Raw genomic sequence first — 17,587 nt, 5'->3', positions numbered from 1 at the left:
GAGTGATACTGGATATGTATCAATTGTTTTTTAATTTTTTATTATTTCCATCTTTTATTGAAGTCTGCACTATCTGCTTATGGAAGTTCTCTATCCCCAAACCTTTAGTGTTCAATATTTTGTTCCCCATTTTCTCCTTTTGTTTACATCTTTATAATGATTAATTTCACTCATAAAGTTTTACTTTGCCAGAGATGTTGTCATTTCATATATAGGACTTCCCTGGTGGTCTAGTGGTTAAGACTACACATTCCTACCATAAAGAGTGCAAGTTTGATCCCTGGTTGGGGAACTAAGATCCCACATGCTATGAGCTAAAAATAAAAAAAACTTTATTTCAATGATGACGATTATTCAGAATTAGTTAACTTTATTGTTTTTATAATGAATTGGTATTGAAGTTGAATAAGGATCTTTATTGTAATAAAATGCCTTTTGATTTGCGAAGATCTTAGAAAATGCATTTACAGTATATAATATTGTAATTTCTTTCTACTCTTTTAGTAGCTAATTTATTCTCTTCAGGTGATTTACTAGTATGTATATTTTACTAAGGTCATTGTTAGAAATAGAAAATTTGTTTACCTCATTGGCAAATAAAAATATTAAAAAGCCCTAACAAAGCTATTAATATTTTCATCAAGATATTCAAGAAAATTAGAGATACCAAGGGAACATTTCATGCAAAGTGGGCTCAATAAAGGACAGAAATGGTATGGACCTAACAGAAGCAGAAGATATTAAGAAGAGGTGGCAAGAATACACAGAAGAATTGTACAAAAAAGATCTTCTCGACCCAGATAATTACAATGGTGTGATCACTCAAACTCACCTAGAGCCAGACATCCTGGAATGTGAAGTCAAGTGGGCCTTAGGAAGCATCACTATGAACAAAGCTAGTGGAGGTGATGGAATTCCAGTCGAGCTATTTCAAATCCTGAAAGATGATGCTGTGAAAGTGCTGTATTCAATATGCCAGCAAATTTGGGAAACTCAGCAGTGGTCATAGGACTGGAAAAGGTCAGTTTTCATTCCAACCCCAAAGAAAGGCAATGCCAAAGAATGCTCAAACTACCGCACAATTGCACTCATCTCACATGCTAGTAAAGTAACGCACAAAATTCTCGAAGCCAGGCTTCAGTAATACATGAACCGTGAACTTCCATATGTTCAAACTGGTTTTAGAAAAAGCAGAGGAACCAGAGATCAAATTGCCAACATCTGCTGGGTCATTGGAAAAGCAAGAGAGTTCCAGAAAAACATCTATTTCTGCTTTATTGACTATGCCAAAGCCTTTGACTGTGTGGATCACAATAAACTGGAAAATTCTGAAAGAAATGGGAATACCAGACCACCTGACCTGCCTCTTGAGAAATCTGTATGCAGGTCAGGAAGCAACAGTTAGAACTGGACATGGAACAACAGACTGGTTCCAAATAGGAAAAACAGTCCATCAAGGCTATATATTGTCACCCTGCTAATTTATCTTATATGTAGAGTACATCATGGGAAATGCTGGGCTGGAGAGAGCACAAGCTGGAATCAAGATTGCCGGGAGAAATATCAATAACCTCAGATATGCAGATGACACCACCCTTATGGCAGAAAGTGAAGAAGAACTAAAGAGCCTCTTGATGAAAGTGAAAGAGGAAAAAGTTGGCTTAAAGTTCAACATTCAGAAAACTAAGATCATGGCATCCGGTCCCATCACTTCATGGCAATATAGATGGGGAAACAGTGGAAACAGTGGCTGACTTTATTTTTTTGGGCTCCAAAATCACTGCAGATGGTGATTTCAGCCATGAAATTAAAAGACACTTACTCCTTGGAAGGAAAGTTATGACCAACCTAGATAGCATATTGAAAAGCAGAGACATTGCTTTGCCAACAAAGGTCCGTCTAGTCAAGGCTATGGTTTTTCCAGTGGTCATATATGGATGTGAGAGTTGGACTGTGAAGAAAGCTGAGTGCTGAAGAATTGATGCTTTTAAACTGTGGTGTTGGAGAAGACTCTTAAGAGTCTCTTGGACTGCAAGGAGATCCAACTAGTTCGTTCTAAAGGAGATCAGTCCTGGGTGTTCATTGGAAGGACTAATGTTGAAGCTGAAACTCCACCTGATGCGAAGAGTTGACTCATTTGAAAAGACCCTGATGTTGGGAAAAATTGAAGACAGGACGAGAAGGGGACGAAAGAGGATGTGATGGCTGGATGGCATCACCGACTCAATGGACATGGGTTTGGGTAGACTCTGGCAGTTGGTGATGGACAGGGAGGCCTAGTGTGCTACGGTTCATGAGGTCACAAAGAGTTGGACATGAATGAGGGACTGAACTGAACTGAAGGGCTCCAACTACATCCACTGGAAGCATTAATAAATCATCAAATTCAAGATTAGTATTTAAAGGAGAAGATACATGTTTCTCAAAGTGTGGTCCATGGATCAGAATATCTTGCTGTGTCTGATCAATGTGCATGTTCAGTCACTCATTCATGTCAGACTTTTTACCCCATGGACCCCAGGGACTGTAGCCCGCCACGCTCCTCTGTGGTTGGGATTTCTAGTCAAGAATACTGAAATGGGTTGCCGTTTCCTCTCTCCAGGGGATCTTCCTAACCCAGAGATTAAACCCATGTCTCCTACATCTCCTGCACTGCAGGTGCATTCTTTACTGCTGAGCCACCAGGGAAGCCCATCTTGCCATGATGGCAAGAAATATGCCTACAGGTGATTCTGCTATACACAGAAAGACATCACTGAGCTACGGTGGGTCAGACTCAAACAGATGAGCATTGAGCATTGCTTTCTCCTGTGTTCCTGTTTCCGAGGACCTGCCTACCTTTCTACACCATCTGATCTACCAGGGAAGCCCTTGCCTACCTTTCTTAGAAGCAGAAACTATTGGGATACAGGGACCTTAGGGATCATCAAGTCCAGGAACATTATCTTATAGGCAATACCATCAAGGTTGACAGAGCTCAATGACCTAGTCCAAGTTCATATGTTCAAGTGGAAGACAAATAGGTTCAAATGAGAGTAACTGGGGATTCCCAGGGCACAGTAAGAGTAGTAATCGAAACCAAGGGTAATCAGTAGTCAAATCCATTTCACCAGGGTTCACTAATCAAGAGACTTGCACGTCCTCCACATGGCCTGGCGCCTAAACTAGATGTTTGCCTGAGTTGTTGTCCAGGAGCTTGGAATCAGCTGTGTCCAGTTCCAGCTGAGCTGGTTAGGACTGGCGAGGACTGCCTACCTGACTCCCAATTATTGGGCACGCCTGAGCTTCTTCCATAAACCTTTGACATCTGAGGGCCGAGAACTCCACCCTCAGATCTTGTTAAGCATTCACCAGTTTGCACGTGGGAAGGCCTGCAGCTTAGTCACACCTGCGCAGAAGAGGAACATGCCCCTTTGCATAAACGCGTTTGCCCCAGGCCTTCCTACTCCCCATGCATCAGGCCCTGCGTGCAATGGCTCAGTCGTGTCCCACTCTGCGACCCCACGGCCTGTAGCCTCACCAGCCTCCTCTGCTTCTTCCTCGTCCAGTGAATACCTGAAGAAGATTGCCTTTGGGAGGCGGATCTGAGGCTTGCTTGCCAGTTTCCTCGCCTGGCAGCCTTGTGAATAACTCCTCTTCCACTGCACACCTAGGCACCTCAGCGTGTTTTTCTTGTTGCGTGTGGGGGCAAGACCAAGCTGATAAGGTAAGACAGTTAATCTTGGTTCTGCCACCGAGTGGATCCGAGACCACCTATTTTCCATTATCTGTCCCACCTCTCTTGTCCACACTTCCTCAACAGAGTTGAGCAACTAAGTGAATATTCTGTCGTGCTAGTGACTAATGATGTGTATTATGGGCTTGGGCTCTAATTATTTCTCCTTCCTGGTAATCTAGTAATGCAGTTACTTTGTCTCAGCGGTACAAGAGAGGTATGTTATGTAGACGATGGTGTGATAGTTGGACTCTGGAGACCTGAGTTTAAGTCCTGGTTGGCAAACGTGATTAAGCTGTTGCTACTGGTTTGTTTGCTATTTGTTAGTAATAACTGAATATGTGACCTTGGCAGAGTCATGTTCTATATTTTCATTAAAAGAAAAGTTTTCATTAAAAGAAAATTTCTGCTCCTGAATTTACTGGAAGTATTCTTCAAAAAAAATTAAGGTAATGCTTAGAAAAGTTAAAAATCACCTTATAATTGATGCTATTATTACCATTTATTGCTGAAAGTAATATAGTATTGCACCTGTTTTTAAGAATAAATCACTGATATCATGTTTTTTCCAAAAAGGATTTATGGTGCCTTCAAAGAGCATAATAAAATAGAAAGAGAAAAATATCAGGACCAAAGAGAAAGGGAGAATATAAAGGTTAGAGTGTAGCTTGGCTCATAGAAGAGGACATTACAGATATCCTAGGCATCACTCACATTAAGCTCTTTGATGTACCTTTAAACAGCTCTCACCTGGGGAGATGTGTGTCCTATAGCACTTTAAAAAATTGCGTTTTCGATGCTTAAATGAGGGCACTTGACTGGTATCAGGGAGAACTCTGCTGTGCACTCTGACTGGGGCAGGGGAGTGGGTGTCTCATGGATTTGGTTTTTTCTCCACGTGCTTTTATGTTTCTAGGTAGAGGCAATAGTGTTAGATGACATTCTAATGAATGTACAACCCAAATCACATTTTCAGAAGTCTTTAAGAGATAAGTAAAATACATGAGGAGTATCTGAAAAAATCTGCTAGGGGATGCACAGCTGGGGAGCAGGTAAACACAACTTTTGTGAACATTTAAATAAATTAGAGGTTAGTAAAAGGGAATGAGGGGTGGGGAAGGGGTTCATGCTGTGCTCACTTCTTCAGAAAGGACATTCTGTGACATCCTGTGACAGCCAATTAAAAATGGATGAAACTAATACCTGTCTTTAGCACAAGATAATTAGACTGAATCTCTAGGATATATAACCACAGCTCACTGAAGCTCAGCTTTCACTCTCCTAATGGAAAGAAATGAAAATAGTGTGAAGTATAGGCAGAAGCAAAGATAATACTTTGAGATTGAAATGGTAAGAGCCACTTTGAAAATGAAGTGAAAGCTGATTGACTTCTAAGTGAAGAGAAAAAGAAGTGTTGTGGACTGAATGTTTGTCCCCACTCCCCCTGCCCCCAACTCACATGTTGAGATACTAGTGCTCAAGGTGATGGAGGAAGGTGGGGTCTTTGGGAGGTGATTAGGTCATGAGAGTGGAGCCCTCATGAATGGGATTAGTGCCCTTATAAAAGACTCTAGAAAGAACTTGAACCCCTTCTGACACAGTGAACAAGACACTGAATCTGCTAATATCTTGACCTTGGACTTCCCAGATTCCAGAAGTGTGAGAAATACATTTCTGTTTAAAGCCAGTCAGTGTATGATATTTTGGCTAAGGAAGCCTGAAGGGACTAAGACAGGAAGGAATGAAAAATGAGAATAAAGACTCAGGATTTAGGATGGATTAAATTAAGAAAAGGGGTTCAGTGTCTTTAGTGGGGGTGCAGACAGACATGTACTGGGACTTCTCACTCTGCTTCCCACCTGGGTTTGACACTCATTAGATAAATACTTGGAGGGCTAGACTTTTGAGTTACTTCTGATCTATACATGGAAAACGTCTCATGAGCCTTAGTGTGAGGTCAGTGCTCCTCTTGGTAATAAGACCAAATGATGGATTTGGATAACATCTGAAGATATTTACCATTAACAGAAGAGAAGGGAAAGTGGATTAGAAGAAGGTGGGGAGAAAAGGAAAACATGAGAAGAGGAGGAGACCATTTCACTCCATATACCCTTATGCTTTAGGGAAAATGTTTCTCAAACTCCTAACATGTAATTGTTTATCAGCAGGAGCCGTAGAAGTTGCATTTCTCACAAATTTCCATATGGTATTGGCAGAGCTGATCTGGGGACAAATATCCACTGCTATCAGGGTTTCAATTTACTCTTGGGGAATGAGACTGTTACTATTTCTAGTGTGGACTCTTAACTTCTTCCAGTTTGTTGACCACATTGGGAAAGAACTTGAGGGAAAAGGCTTTACAAGCCAAGAGTCTCCAAGAGGAATGGTGAGGATTAGCCATTGTCATCCATGTATATAAAGGCTGAGCGTTCATTAGAAGGGCTAACTACCCTGCTCTGTGGCAGGACCATGTAGGGTAATATGAGACTGTGGATTGCTTAGTACAAGAGACTTCTCATGTGATGCCTAATAGCATGGTCAGATCAGATCAGTCGCTCAGTCGTGTCCGACTCTTTACAACCCCATGAATCACAGCACGCCAGGCCTCCCTGTCCATCACCAACTCCTGGAGTTCATCCAAACTCATGTGCATCGAGTTGGTAGTGCCATCCAGCCATCTCATCCTCTGTCGTCCCCTTCTCCTCCTGCCCCCAATCCCTCCCAGCATCAGAGTCTTTTCCAATGAGTCAACTCTTTGCATGAGGTGGCCAAAGTACTGGAGTTTCAGCTTTAGCATCATTCCTTCCAAAGAAATCCCAGGGCTGATCTCCTTCAGAATGGACTGGTTGGATCTCCTTGCAGTCCAGGGGTCTCTTAAGAGTCTTCTCCAACACCACAGTTCAAAAGCATCAGTTCTTCAGCGCTCAGCCTTCTTCACAGTGCAACTCTCACATCCATACCTGACCACAGGAAAAACCATAGCCTTGACTAGACGAACATTTGTTGGCAAAGTAATGTCTCTGCTTTAGGAAATAAAAAAATTATGACATGAGTTCTACAATGACTTTCCACATTCTTCTGTATAAAGCCTCAGTCTCCTGTCAAAATGATAAGCAGTCTTCTCTCTATCCTGGTAAAGCAATAGAATTAGTTGTGAATGCCTTCAGCTGTAAGAAATAGAAATCCTGACCAACAGAAGACTAATAAAAAGACCTTTATTTTTGTCTCATAATGACAAGTCTGAAAGTAGGTCCTGGCTGGGTTTGGTTCAGTGGCTCAGTGATGTCAGTTACTGTCTGGACAATTCTCTAGGCTTTGTACCTTGTGGTAACACCTCCTTTCAATGCAGGAGGTATAAAAGCAGTGGCATCAGTCATAGCTGAATCTTTTATTAAGAAAGAAAATCCTTTCTATTAATAGACCAGAAGACTGTCTTATACTTCACTGGCCAGAACATTGCAGGTGCAGTGTTTAGCTCCTTTAACTCTGTAGGGAGGCAGGCCAAGAAAAATGAACTTGGTGAAGAGTGTTGGTCAACACATCGTGTTTGCTAGAGAAACGGACTCAGATCTCCTATTCACACTAAAATTCACTCATCAGAGACAAGTTTGTCGGTCAGCCTCCTGTTCATTCAAGCTCTTGTCCCATGAAGTGGCAGGTCATTCTTGCAGCCAGCCTTTGCTGAGAGTGTACCCAGAAGGGAGTTAGCAGTGCCCTGGAAAAACATGGCAGATCATGTTTGCCCCCCCGCATGGCTCTGTGGCCTCCCAGGCAGCTGTGGAGCCATCATGTCAGGGCTTGCTAGGATTCTCCAAGAGGCCATTGTTGCCTTAGGCCACTCTGCTCCTCTTGTAGGAATTACTGATTTGTTTTCCTTCCTAATATAAGCTCATGTAATCCTGATCTGTTTTTGAACATTCTTTTTTCCTACGGAAGGACTAATTTGACATGTGAATAAAGTTCACGAAATTCCCTTTAATTACTTTCAAATTAGTTTTGTCCATAGGAAGACACACGTGGTAATTCTGGTTTTCTCTAGCAGCTGTTTGAAAGTGCTCATGGATGACTCCATCAGCCATTGGAAAACTCTGTCGTTACAACCCTGGTCTTGGAGATGCCATGAGTTACACAAACGAGCATGGAACAAAGAGCCCAGTAGCTCTCCAGTGCTTCACCAATACCTCTGAGTGCCTCATAAACTGATTTCACAAGAACCAGGGCTCCATGGACAACACAAGTCTCTGCTAAAGTACAGGGCTAGATAGACGAGCGCATGGATTCATACTTAGTTATTAGAGGCTTAGCTTTGCTTTGAATCAGAGAATTGAATCCACGCTAACTTATGTCTCTGCCGCATGGAATTCTCACCATTTGACCTCTCTTTCTCAGAGGAGTGAGTCTGGGTATATTTAGAGAAGATTCCCCACTTTGGGGAGAATAGCAGCTTTATACATTATAGTTCTGTGTTACCACAAGAGCCAGAACAATAGAAGAATTCTCCCATCGTAAATTCCTGCCTTCCCCTTGAATAGTTGCCTCCGGAAGCAATCTTGTTCAGAGAATATTTGTTTGGAACCTTTTCTATTACACTGATCTAAAGCATATGTGAGACATAGTGTGTTTTTTTTTTTTTAATATGCTTTCAAGGAGCTTATAAATCTAGGTAGGAAGGTAGGACATCCATTGTGAAGCCACATTGACAGTACATGAATTGGGGATGGAAGAGCAAGTCATGGCTCAGATGCTTCAGTCTCTTCAGGTTCTTACCGAGGTTTAGTAGATTTTCTTAAGTAGGCTTTTTCTACTTACTATGTGCCCTTAGAAAAATTTCCAGAGATTAAATTTTCAGCAGCTGTGAATGGTTTTTATCACTGGTGAGACGGTTCACGGTGCTCACACCACCATTCTAGAAGTTGATCTATTTATATAAACTGTTAATTGTAAGAACATCTTTCTAATTTCCATATTGACTAAGTAAGTTAGAGCATGCTAAATCTCTTCAGTCGACCCCATGGACTATACCCTGCCAGGCTCCTCTGTCCATGGGATTCTCCAGGCACAAATACTGGAGTGGGTTGCCATTCCCTTCTCCAAAGTAAGTTAAAGCTAGATTAATTAAATCATAGCATGTGGGTTAGTTATCTGAAGGTTGTTGAGGAAAACCAGCTTCCTGTGATCTTGTTTAAACCAAAAAAAGTTTAAGTTCCTCTACCAAATACAGTTTCTGATAACATTCAGTCTTAAGGTTCTAAGCCAATAATCATGTAACTGTTAAAAGAAATATTTCAATTTTTCCTCTTAGTATATAGATGTATATAGACAAAAGCAATCTTATGGTCGTGAGAAAGAATAAGCATGATTTTCACTTAAATTCTGTGGCAATTAATATGCCAACACTGCAACATTCTCCTTTATTTCTCATTTTCAACAAAGGTAATTCATAATCTGTTTTCCATTCTCAGACACTTATTTGAACAGATCTGAAGTTTTGGCTGCTATTGAAACATGAATTATGAATAAAAATGTGGAGTGTAATTTATTTCTGAACTGTTTTTGGAGCAGGTGAATGACATAAATGAAAGCAGCATATTTGACTCTAGTTCTTGGGGACAATTTCATATCTGAAATTAATTTCTCTAAATGTAATGACACTGAATCTTTACATCTCTGCTGCATGGGACTTACCAAAGAGAATTCAGTTGCAACCAATAGATGGCAATGCAACAAGACCCATGCAGGGCTTGGATCACTTGGGATCCACATGGCAATGACTAGTCTCAGTAATCTGGCAGCTGTAATGTTATTAATATGTTATAGCTCTGTGAAATAATGGAGGTTTGACTGATGCCTCCTATCAGGGGTGAGAAGAATGCACTCAACCTTGATTGTTTGGAGAGAGCTCACAGGGTTGGTGCCAGGTAAGATACAGCAAAATGCCAAGTTCTTGTCTTGTATCACATCTGTGCGCTGCAAGCTGATGTCCATGCCATAACACTCCTGCTCCCATGAGAATCTTCCCATTCATCAAGCAGGCCTAACTTGAGAGAGCTAGACTTCAGAGCTTTTAGGCAACTTTTTCGTCAGGGCAGAAAGAGTGGGATCAGATTAATGGTTACAAATTAACAGCATAGTGTATCACGCTCACTCTCTGTGAACAGTCTCTAATGAAATGAAATTGGGGATTCCAAACATACAGTAATCCCTGGGTTAATATCTGGTAGCACCATTTCATTCTTGACAGTTGAGCCTGTGTAGTTTTCATAATTAATAAGACTGTTGGCTCTTCATACAGGAGGTGAAGAAATGTTAGATGATGACTGTTTCATTTCAGCCTTTATCCTTCTCAGCTTCACATTTAATTAGTATATTCAGAGTTTCAAAGGAAGCCCACTCCCCTGCATGTATGTATTAGCCTCATTTGCCTGAACATCTGAGAACTGTTAATAGAACTGGGTGTTGAAGTTTACTTGCCTTTGCTGAGAAAAGCACCATCCCTGCCCCTTGGTGACCTCAATCCATATTTCAGTGGTTACTGCCTTTGTGAACAGTTCGTTGTAGTTTTCCATTACTGACATCACTGCTCTGCGCCTCTCTGATGTTGAGAAGACCATTAGCATTTCTGCATCTTTCTTTAAAGTCATAAACTGATAGGCTGGCATTTTCAGCTTTCAATTAAATGACAGGCTTGGGATAGCCAGGTCATTGGGTCTTAAAGTTTTGCAAGCTGTACTTCACTTGAAGAGTGTATACTCTTCCCACCCAAGCACTTTCCAAGGGGTGAAGGTGGGGTGGGGCAATCTCTGTTACCCTTCTTTGTTTAGAACATCAATCCCTGCCTTTGTCATCACTAAAGTTCTGTTTGCCACGTTGGCCAGGATTTGTATCAGGTGTGCCTGGAAATAGAATGACAGGACCTCTGTCTCCCTGTGAGACAGGCTGTCTACCCTACACTTTCATTAAGCTCTAACAGAGGACAGAATGCTATGTATTGGATATCACTGTAATGGTTCTTACTGTTTTGGGAATTTAGAGGTTACTTTTCACCAGGAGGATGAAGGAAAGTTTTATAGAGTGACATTTAACTTGTGTGATCACCCTGAATCATCAGTGGTATTTTGACGCTGACATACAAGAAAAAGAATCTTAGAGGGGCAGCAATAGCTGGCTAAGTTGTGAAAAAACCCACCTGCCAAGCAGGAGATGTGGGTTCGATCCCTGAGTCAGGAAGATCAACCCACTGGAGAAGGAAATGGCAACCCACTCCGGTATTCATGCCTGGAAATTCCCATGGACAGAGCAGCTTGGTGGGCTACAGTCCATGGGGTTGCAAAGGAATTGGACGTGACTTAGTGACTAAACAATAGTCACAAAAACAAGGGATGGAGAAAGTGTGGTGTTGGAGAGTAAAAATGACCTGTTATATTAAGGTGGATTGAGTTCAGCCTGCTAAGGAGTTGGTATTTAATTATGAGAAATAATTAGAGGATTTGAGGGAGAGAATGTGATGAGTCCCTGGGGATTTCTAACACCTTACAACTTTAGTTTCTCAGGCCATAGCTTCTGAACCATTTTAGAGTTTAATTCCTTCTTTGAATTTCAAATTCAGATTTCAACACTGTGTATATTACTTGAAGGAATTGTGGAGGATGAAAAAATATCCTTGGGCTTTGGTTCTGTCAGCCCTATCTTGACCATCACAATCAGATGCTCTGATTGTTCTGGGTTATGTTAATTTACACAGTTAGTGAGTCCAGTGCAAGACTGGTAGTGGATTGCAGCACATGCGTGTGTGCATGCACACACTCACACTCAACACACATATTCTTTAGTTTTGCTTCTTTAGTCACTACCTTTACCTTTCATAATTTGAACTTTTTTCTTTGTTCATTTTGCCTGATATTGCCTCACCAACTTTGTTACTACTTATCTTTTGCTACTGTTTAACTTTGAGTTTTTCTGTATACTCATGTTTTAGGTAGACATATACAGATATATGTGCTATATTTTTAATACTCATTTTTATAACTTTTGTCTTAACTGCAGGATTTAGCCTATTGACATTTAATGATTGACATACTTGGATTAAATAATTCTGTGAGTGAATGAATTCGCTCAGGTGTGTCTGACTCTTTATGACCCCATGGACTGTAGCCTACCAGGCTCCTCCATCCATGGGATTGCCATGGCATGGGTTGCCATTTCCTTCTCCAGAAGATCTTCCTGACCCAGGGATTGAACCCTGGTCTCCCGCATTGTAGGTAGACGCTTTACCGTCTGAGCCACCAGGGAAGTGGTGGAAATAATTCTGTACTGTTGTACAATTCTGTTTTTCTGTATTTTAATATATTTTTATTAAATATAATATTTATATTTAATATTTAAAATATGTACAAGGTAAAGTATTAAATATGTAACTATAACATTTATATATAATATGTAAAATAAATATACATATTTACCTTTTATATATAGCTATATATTTATACATTCCCCCTAAATATGTTTCCTGGGATATGTTCTCTTTCATTCCTTTTTTGGGGGGATGGATTATGTCTTTTATAAGCTTTCTTTCTTCACTAGTTTAGAATTAGTAGGACCTGTTTCTTTTTATCTTACTAGTTTCCATGCAAATTTCAACATGAATTCCTAATTTATAAAATTCCGTTAATTAGCACCTTTTTTTCTGCTGTAGGACAAAACGAAATCTATAAAGCACAGTAACTCAGTTTATCCCCCTATCATTTATATGCTACTTTGTTATATATTTAAATTCTATTTTAAAATGCTCCTAAAAGGCTTTGTGATAATAATTAGTGCTTTATACAATGTTCATCTAGATTTGCCTCCATATTTAGCACTGTCTTTGCTCTTTGTTACTTCTTGAATCTTGTACATTTTTATTTGGGATAATTTTCCATGTGTCCGAAGTAGAAATCCTTTAGAATTTAGTGCAGGTTTGCAGAAGCAAATTGTTTTTATTCATCTTGAAATGTAATTTTGCTTTCAATATTGAAGGGTTTCATCACTGGTTAAAGAATTCTAGATATGTAGTATTTTTGCTTTTTTTTTTTTCCCCTAGCACATTGAATGTATTTGGTTTCTAGCTTTTTGTTGTTGCTGTGAAACAAAGTGATCTATTTTATTTTGTTAGCTGATTTAAGATCTCCTGATCATTGGTGTCCTAAAGTTTTTCACAATGATGTATCTGTGTAGATTTGTATGTAATATAATTAATATATACAAATATTTATGTCTTTTTTCCTTTAGCATGTTTCATATTTGTTGGACTTTCTGGATCTAATGTTTGGAGGCTTAAAAAAATCAGAAAATTCTCATACATTATCTCTTTAAAAACTCTTAATTCTTCCTATTTTATTTTTCTGCAACTTCGATTAGTTGCATGTTATATTTTTCAATCTTTTTTCCATTTCCTTAATCTCTTTTTATGAATAATGTTGACATCTCTGTCTTTCATGCTGTGTTATGAATAAGTTGTTTGGAATCATCTTTTAGTTCATTTTTCTCTCTGGGTATCTAGAGGGCTGACACTGTCCAAAAATTAGTTTCATCTCTAGAAATTCTTTTTTCATATATATATTTTCCCATTTATTATAATTTCCTGGCTCATTTTCTTCTGTAGACTTTCCAGGTGGCACTAGTGGTAAAGAACCTGCCTGCCAATGCAAGAAATGTTAAGAGACGTGGATTCGATCCCTGAGTGGGGAAGATCCCCTGGAGGAGGAAATGGCTACCCACTCCAGTATTCTTGCCTGGAGAATCCCACGGACAGAAGATGGGCTACAGTTCTTAGGTCTGCACAGAGTTGGATATGACTGAAGCAACTTAGTAGCCACATATTGTAATCGGTTCAGTCAGTTCAGTCGCTCAGTCATGTCCAACTCTTTGCGACCCAATGGACTGCAACATGCCAGGCTTCCCTGTCCATCACCAACTCCTGGAGCTTGCTCAGTCTCATGTCCATTGAGTTGGTGATGCCATCCAACCTTCTCATCCTCTGTTGTCCTCTTCTCCCCCTGCCTTCAATGTTTCCGAGCATCAAGGTCTTTTCTAGTGAGTTAGTTCTTCGCATCAGGTGGCCAAAGTATTGGAGTTTCAGCTTCAGCGTCAGTCCTTCCAGTGAATATTCAGGACTGATCTCCTTCAGAATGGACTGGTTGGATCTCCTTGCGGTCCAAGAGACTCCCAAGAGTCTTTTCCAACACCACAGTTATAAAGCATCAGTTCTTCAGTGCTCAGCTTTCTTTATGGTCCCCACTCTCACATCCATACGTGACTGCTGGAAAAACCATAGCTTTGACTAGACAGACCTTTGTTGGCAAAGTAATGTCTCTGCTTTTTAATATGCTGTCTAGGTTGGTAATAACTTTTCTTTCAACGAACAAGCGTCTTTTAATTTCATGGCTGTAATCACCACCTGCAGTGATTTTGGAGCCCCCCAAAATAAAGTCTCTCACTGTGTCTATTGTTTTCCCATCTATTTGCCATGAAGTGATGGGACCAGATGCCATGATCTTAGTTTTCTGAATGTTGAGTTTTAAGCCAGCTTTTTCACTCTCCTTTTTCACTTTCATCAAGAGGCTCTTCAAATCCTCTTCATTTCCTGCCATAAAGGTGGTGTCATCTGCATATCTGAGGTTATTGATATTTTTCTTGGCAATCTTGATTCCAGCTTGTGCTTCATCCAGCCCAGCATTTTGCATGATGTTCTCTGCATATAAGTTAAATAAGCAGGGTGACAATATACAGCTTTGATGTACTCTTTTCCTAATTTTGAACCAGTCTGTTGTTCCATGTCTGGTTCTAACTGTGGCTTCTTGACCTGCATACAGATTTCTCAGGAGGCAGGTAAGGTGGTCTAATATTCCCATCTCTTGAAGAATTTTCCACAGTTTGTTGTTATCCACACAGTCAAAGGCTTTAGTATAGTCAGCGAAGCAGAAGTAAATGTTTCTAGAATTCTCTTGCTTTTTCTATGATCCAGTAGATGTTGGCAATTTGATCTCTGGTTCCTCTTCCTTTTCTGAATCCAGTTTAAACATCTGGAAGTTCTCTGTTCATGTACTGTTCAAGTCTAGCTTGGAGAATTTTGATTACTTCACTAGAGTGTGAGATGAGTGCAATTGTGCGGTAGTTTGAACATTCTTCAGCATTCCCTTTCTTTGGTATTGGAATGAAAACTGACCTTTTCCAGTCCTGTGACCACTGCTGAGTTTTCTAATTTTATTATAACAGTTACTAAATATTCTGTGTAGAATAGTAGTATTCTGTTAATTTTAAAAAGCCTTAAATTCCTTCAGGGTTTTCCTGATAGCTTAGTTGGTAAAGAATCCACCTGCAATGCAGGAGACCCTGGTTCAATTCATGTATCAGGAAGATGCACTGGAGAAGGGATAGGCTACCCTCTCTAGTATTCTTGGGCTTCCCTTGTGGCTCAGCTGGTAAAGAATCCACCTGCAATGTGGGAGACCTGGGTTTGATCCCTGGGCTGGGAATATCCCCTGGAGAAGGGGAAGGCTACTCTCTCCAGTATTCTGGCCTGGATAATTCCATGGGGAATTGGAATATAGTCCATGGGGTTGCAAAGCATCAGATATGACTGAGTGACTTTCACTTGCACTTCACTTTCAAATTCCTTCAAGTCTAAACCTAACATTTGTTGTATTTAAAATTTTGCCTACAGTATAGTTTCCCTGTTTGTGTTGTGATTTTTGGCTAGAGCTGGTAACATTAATTTTATCTAAGGGAATAGTTTTGAGGTTTCCAGAGACAGTCTGTGTTTGCAACTGCTAGTTCCATTGCTGATGGCGGATTAGTCACTAACTAGTGTCTGATCCTTGTGACCCCATGGACTGTAGCCTGTTCAGGTCCTCATGGGATTTTCCAGGCAAGAATACTGGAGGGTTTTCCGTTTTCTTATGCAGTGAATCTTCCCGACCCAGGGTTTGAACCTGCATCTCCTGCATTGTAGGCAGATTCTTTATCACTGAGCTATCAGGGAATGTCCTGCTAATTCCATTAGGTAATAGCCAATGCAGAATCACTGTGAAATTTCAATTGAGTTTTGTTGCATGGTTTATTTGCTACCTTCTATGAAATCTGGACTGTGGTTATAAGTTCTCTGGGAAACTTTCTTCCTGTTTTCAGTGCCCAGTTTGAAACTATTATATTTTTAGCCTAAGGTATCTCTTTTTTACCCTTACATTGGGGGTAAAACCCATTAGAATTTCAGTTTTATGGAGGAGAATCTTTTATAAGATTCCTTACCCTGTGCTTGCTTTGCCTTATTTCCTAAAACTTACGCAGACTCCAAAGCAGAAGAATAAGGTCTTCAGGTTCAGCAGAAACCCTTTTGCAAAGCTGACTTAGGCCCTCACTTATCTCTTCACTTTCTCACTTTATTTTAGTCTTTTGCTTGTTCCTTTTTGTGTCGCTATTTCTTATTTTTATTAATAAAAGAAAATACGTGTGTTCTATCTGAAAACTGGCCCCATATATCTGACACTAAATGAAACCAAACTTATAGTTACTTTGAACTTAATTTCTAATTTATAGATAATTTTACCTTCATAGGTTTCCTTTTCATAAAACACTGAAATTCAAGCTTTTGACTTTTTTCCATTCACTTTGAAAATCACTCCAAAAGTCAGTGCAGTACTTCTTTTGTCTTCCTGATGCATGGCTTTGAAAATTCCTTCTAAATAGTCCTTGAGAATCATCAGATTCATTCATAAAATTATCTAAGAAAATTGTTAATAAGTATAGGAGGAGTAGCTCAGTCAGTAAAGAATCTGCCTGCAGTGCAGGAGACCTGGGTTCAGTTCCTGGGTTGGAAGATCCCCCTGGAGAAGGAAATGGCAACCCACTCCAGTATTCTTGCCTGGAGAATCCTATGGACAGAGGAGCCTGGCGGGCTACACAGTCCATGGGGTCGCGAGAGTTGGACACAACTTAGCGACTAAACCACCATAGGAAGAATAAGGAATGATTTGCTGTGCTGTGCTTGGTCGCTCAGTTGTGTCTGACTCTCTGCAACCCAGTGGGCTGTAGCCTGTGAGGCTCCTCTGTCCATGGGAGTTCTCCAGGCAAGAACACTGGAGTGGATTGGCATGCCCACTTGCAGAGGGTCTTTCCAACCCAGAGAGTGAATCCGGCTCTCCCAATCGCAGGCAGATTCTTTACCGTCTGAGCCACCAGGGAAGCCAAAGAATGATTTAAAAGTCATTAAAAACACTTTTGTGGAATTACACCTAATAAGTTCTTTCAGTACCTAATCTTGGAAGGTAACTGTAGCTTAAATAATCAGTGAGGTTGGGAGTTAATTTTCTTCAAGTGACCTTTACATAGACATGTCTTAGAAATGCTGTCTACACTATAAGTTATTGCTCCTGTCAGCCACGCTGTTGGAAGAAGCAGAAAATAAATGGAAAATTTTATAGGTACTCCGAGAAAATCAAGTGATCCTAAGGAAAAATTGTTATTTAGGAAGAAGTATCTCTTACCACACCTGCTGCCACCCAATATTTTGTTTGAGAACCTATTTTTATCCCCACTTCTACCTATTTAACTTTTCCTTTATGAACATTTTTTTCCTTTGCCTTTGAGCAAGGGCAAACTTTCAGTTTGCTTTATGAATCATTCAAATTACATGTTTGAGATGATATTTTCATTGACACTTGAAAAAAAGCAGTTCCCTCTGTGTTTCCATCACAGGAAGTGGCAATTATGTAAGTAATCTTCCATTTCCCACCTTCGCATTAGTGACATTAGTAACTGAGGATTACATTGGTAGGAGGGCAGCCCTGGTTTTACTAATGCCATTAATTTCTTAGAGATGAGTGACAGCAAGATACA

General features: G+C 40.2%; 1 long non-coding RNA gene across 5 annotated transcripts in view; it reads left to right on the top strand.

Moving 5' to 3' along the window:
- The first annotated feature begins 3,122 nt into the window (after positions 1-3,122).
- The window catches only part of LOC147349349 (uncharacterized), a 368,020-nt gene continuing 353,555 nt past the window's right edge, over positions 3,123-17,587 (top strand). For 2 of the 5 annotated variants that reach the window (XR_015150420.1, XR_015150421.1), the window contains exon 1: positions 3,131-3,706. This is a non-coding gene — a long non-coding RNA (uncharacterized LOC147349349). Of the gene's footprint in view, positions 3,707-17,587 lie in introns of all 5 variants that reach the window. The other 3 variants (XR_015150422.1, XR_015150425.1, XR_015150419.1) reach the window with 2 other exon arrangements.

The sequence above is a fragment of the Bos grunniens genome, chromosome 21 (genome assembly GCF_055505025.1).
Source record: "Bos grunniens cultivar Pamir isolate PY7600 chromosome 21, Bosgru_T2T1.0, whole genome shotgun sequence".
NCBI classification, from domain to species: domain Eukaryota; kingdom Metazoa; phylum Chordata; class Mammalia; order Artiodactyla; family Bovidae; genus Bos; species Bos grunniens.
The sequence above is the reverse complement of the archived record's forward strand: the minus strand, read 5'-3'. Positions and strand labels throughout refer to the sequence as shown.